Source organism: Natator depressus, chromosome 7 (genome assembly GCF_965152275.1).
Source record: "Natator depressus isolate rNatDep1 chromosome 7, rNatDep2.hap1, whole genome shotgun sequence".
NCBI classification, from domain to species: domain Eukaryota; kingdom Metazoa; phylum Chordata; order Testudines; family Cheloniidae; genus Natator; species Natator depressus.
Genome location: NC_134240.1, coordinates 104,958,584 through 104,963,629, shown reverse-complemented (window position 1 = coordinate 104,963,629; position 5,046 = coordinate 104,958,584).

Below are 5,046 nucleotides of genomic sequence, written 5' to 3'. Positions count from 1 at the left end.
TTTTGAATCAGCTCCCATTTCTTCCTTAGGACATAATTCAGAGTAACCCAGCATACTGTGTGCTCTAAAACTAGCTGTCCTAAGAAGTTAAAGTGCGGAAAAATTGCTTCTGTAAAATTTGTCTTCATTTGACACAACCAATTTATAGGTGGGTGGAAAAAGTCACACATTACTCTCTCTCTTTTTTAGATTCAATTACCTCTCTTATCTCCCACAACACTGCACTCACAATTTCCCCCCATCTGGGGACTAGCAGTATGATGTTACTAAGTATATTGATGTACCTAGGAGTCAGAATTTGTATCCATGCTAATTTTGCTTTATGACCCTCTCAGAAATTTTAACTCATTAGATTCTATGGACTATTTTAGAATGGATGCTACCCAATAACACTATAGCCTTATCTGTCCTTCCTGTACTATATCCACTGATTTGTGACATTCCACCAGGTTTCAGTAATGTCTGTTAAATCCAAATCTTGTTCCATCAACTCTCCTCCTAGTTTATCTCTTTCTGATTTTAAGCTGCTTCCATTGGTACTGAGATACTTCCATGATTTTTATTTTTGTCTGTTTGCCTGTTTTTATTTAGCTCCATCATCTAAAGCCCTGTTATTTGTCTAGGACTTTCCCATGTGATCTCAACCTGCCCCATCTCCTGTTCAGCTACACCTTCTTCCCTGTTCATTACTGCCAGATCCAGAGTTGTGCTTGTATTATTCACATCCCTGGCAGATATGTTTGTCTGAGCTGAGTGCTCCTCTGCACTCAGAAATGTTCCGGCTGATTAAGGGTTTGATAGTTCCATTTAGGCACAGTCCTGCATTGGGGGTGGTGCAGAGCCAATACGGGGTCCTAGATCAAGCACTAGGTGAATTCTGATTCAGAGATGCAGTGCTTTCCCCTTGGGTGCACACAAGGTACTTGCCAGCTCCCACACCCCTTCATGGGATGCAGATGATCAGCTAGCATATGGGCACTGTTCACCCCTGGATGTAAAATCTGTGGTTTGATATTAGACATGGAGGCAGCTAACATAACCTAGGAGGTTCCAAAAAGCAGGCCTTTATTTGCATTTTGCTCACAGCTGGCTGCCCTACCTGACGGGTCAACATTAGTGTGTGCTCATTTTGGTCCAGGATCAAGAGAGATTTTCTTGAGTTACGTGAACTATAAAGGAAATGAATCCTTTGTGTGGCAGTACCCTTATTGGTATGGTATGTTCACAAGTGCAATCACAAAGAAGATGCTAGTGTAAGATGATCAGATATTTTCGTTGCATATTGTCCCAATATTGTTGTTCATGGGGTCATTTTGCAGATGAAAGATGAGTCAGCTTAAGTGTCATGATTATAACACGATGAAATGAAAAAATATTGAGCAAAACTGATATATAAAATCTTGCAATTGACACCGTGCTCTCTCTGACAGAAGGGATGTCTCTTGCACAATGGATGATGGGATCTGCCTGTCAACCAGGGTTAGTTTTCTGTTCTGGTAACCTCACTTCCTTTGAAAGTAGAATACTGTAGTGGTGATAGGGCATAGAAATGGGATGTGGAAAACCTAGATTTTATTCATGACTCTGCCATGCCCCTTAGCTTCTTTAGGCCTCATTCACCTAAAAAGTAAAAAAGGAATAATGAGACATACTCAACTTCATGAAGCACTTAGAGATCCAAAGATGAAAGACCTATTTAAGTTTCAGCCGTAATCTTTTGCCCTCGAGAGCAGTAAATTTTTATGGGAATTTTTTCCCTGTAGCCTGTGCTTTTAGAGTAGAATTTCCAAATGAACTGAAATGAGAGAAAGGACAGGTTGAATAGCAATACGAAGGGCAAATTTCAAACGTGGTACAGGCAATAAATGTTTTGTTGAACTGTAGAGGTCCATTACACACCCCTACTCTTGTATACTGTACCCTCAGAACACTGAGATGTGGAGAATAAATATAGGGTTTTTTCAGTCTATCCAACTCTGTCATTTCTGTTCCATCACTCCCTCCCGAGAAGAGAACAAGATCTTCACGTTTAGATTTCCCTGCTAGCCTCTCTGGCCAGAACCTAAATAGGTCATTCCCCAGGAGACATTAAGGCACTTTTCTGACTCTTAAGATATGGTCATTCCCCTGATTTTGAAAGGAAATATCTAGCATGATAACGAAAGAAAAGGAGAAAACATAGGCGTAATAACAGTGAGCAACAAGAGTTTATGAAGAACACACCTTGGGAGAAAAAAAAGATTGCTTTTTAAATGAACACAATGCATGAAAGAAGGCAGTAGAGGTAATATATCTGTACTTCAGTAAGATGTCTGGTACACTGTTCTAGAAATATGCCTTAGAAGTTTTAATCTGATTTAACTTCAGTATGCTCAGGATTTGTGGGTTCTCTAATTGTCAACCAGGGTTAGTTTTCTGTTTAGGTAACCTCACTTCCTTTGAAAGTAGAATACTATAGTGGTGATAGGGCATGGAAATGGGATATGGGAAACCTAGATATTATTCATGACTCTGCCATGCCAGTTAGCTTCTTTAGGCCTCATTCACCAAAAAAGTAAAATAGGGATAATAAATATAATATTGAGCAAAACTGATATACATATAAAATCTTGCAATTGACACCAAGCTCTCTCTGACTGAAGGGACATGTCTTGCACGATGGATGATGGGATCTCTTTTTTGGATCTATTAAAATGTCAATTTAAAATAATGTTTAGGCCATGTCCTCAGTTGACATAAATTGGTGTAACTCCAGTCAAGCCAATGGATCTACACTAATTTACAGCAGCAAAGCACTGGTCCTGTGTGTTTCCTTGGTTCTCTGGGGCATTCAGAAATTAGCCAATTGTATTTAAACAGCTTATAAGTCATCTTACCACCTCGAATAAATACTGAATAAAACACAAGCAAACATACAAAATTCCCAAACTATATTCCCATGTCATTTTGTGCTAAAGGAAAGAAGAAGAAAATTTTGTGCAGCAATATTCATAAAAAGAAAAGGTTTCTAAGAAAGTAATTTAAAATATCACAGTAGTAATACAGAAATGTGTGTATATTAAGCAATAAAATAATTGATTCTTGTGTCCATATTAAAAAATGATCTATTTTTGTCTTTGTTTTCTCAAAAGAGAGCACTACACCCACCTATGAAACTAGTTCAACCATTCCTGACACCACTACAACTACGACTCCAGAGCCAACCACCACTTGTAAGCCCTATTTTATCTTTGCTTTGCTAATATTGTATCTATTTTATATAGTACCCACCTACTGAAAATATAGACTGGAATTTTACAGGTTAATGACCATATTCACTGAAATGAAATCACTAGCACGAGGACTGGATGATGGAGCTAGGCTGTTCTCAGTGGTGGCAGATGTGACAGAACAAGGAGTAATGGTCTCAAGTTGCAGTGTGGAAGATCTAGGCTGGATATGAGGAAAAACTATTTCACTAGGAGGGTGGTGAAGCACTGGAATGGGTTACCTAGAGAGGTGGTGGAATCTGCATGTTTAGAGGTTTTTAAGGCCCAGCTTAACAAAGCCCTGGCTGGGATGATTTAATTGGGGTTGGTACTGCTTTGAGAAGGGGGTTGGACTAGATGACCTCCTGAGGTCTCTTCCAACCCTAATTTTCTATGATTCTATGACTTCAGAAGACTAAGCATATGAATAATAACTGTGGGCAACATGAGCTTTGGAAGAATGCATCATAGGAGAAAAAAATGATCACTGTTTTTGAGAAACAGAGTGAATGAAGAAGGCCGTGGCTGTAATGTATCTGGACTCAGATGTAAGACGTCTGGTCACTATATCAGAAACATTCCTTGGACACTTTAGTTAGTATTGGCTTGAACCTAAGTATTGTCACTTGGATTAAAATAGAAAGATGAATGCTTAAAGAAGCATCGTGATGTGCAGCAATGTATCAACTTTAGTTGTAGCGACCAGAGAGTTTTCGCAGGGACTGATCCCAGAGGAGGGTTTCAGAGGGGGCTGGTAATATCGATGGGTGTCTGAAGTCAGAACTGCTCTGATATGCTACCGTAAGCCTGGAGGCAGCAGCTCCTCATGGGAGAGAATGTAGTTACAGACCAGCCAGCTCCTCTCACACCTTGCCATAAACCTCCCTTTCTGCAGGGGTATAGGGAGCACCGCGAGCGGAGTTTTGTGGTACACACAGTGTGCACCCCCTACAAAGGTCTTTCTAGTGCCAAACAACATTGGATGTGAGGAAATTTATGCTTTCTGAACAAGTTACTACGTTTATACAGGAAAAAAGAAAAAGCTTTCTAGAAGCCTAAGTATTTTGTACTAATATAGTTTGTGTTATGTGCTTTTTTTCAGTTGAAACAATCGGTGATGGTGAGCCTGTCTACATACAGTATTGTTTACATTTATATTGATTTTAATTTACAATGTTATGCATTTAGCTAACAACTTTCTGTGCTCTGGTCTGGAAAATGACAATGCCCTATGAATTTAATTATGATTGTCATGAAATTGAAATTGAAGCCTTGGAAATAAGAAGTGAGTTTCATGCTTGGGAAAGATAGTTCAGAGTGCTGGATCCCAAAGTCTCCTATTCATTCACAGAAAAAGCACAGCACAAGCCATGGCTACGCGGGCCAACATTCCTCATTTGGTGGGACTTCTCGTGTGAGGCACATTGACCACTGAGTCCTTGGCCTCTCTGCTGAGATAATCATGTCAACTAGGATAGTGCTATGGCCGACCAGGAGCTAAAGGAGGAGGACTAGCTTCTCAATAAATGGCATTGCATTGCCAGTATGGGACAAATTTTAATTGGTAACCAAAAAGCATTAAAACATCGCCATGTGAAAATGGACAAATAGTCTAGCAATCAATTGATTTGTGTCTTTCACAGAGCTGGTGCTAGGACTTGCAAATGGGCCAAACCACTGTGCAGGTCGTGTTGAAATCCTTCACTTTGGAGGCTGGGTAAAGGTTTGTGGTGATTTGTGGGACATGAACGATGCACGAGTTGTGTGCAGGCAACTGGGCTGTGGCGAGCCTGTTGCT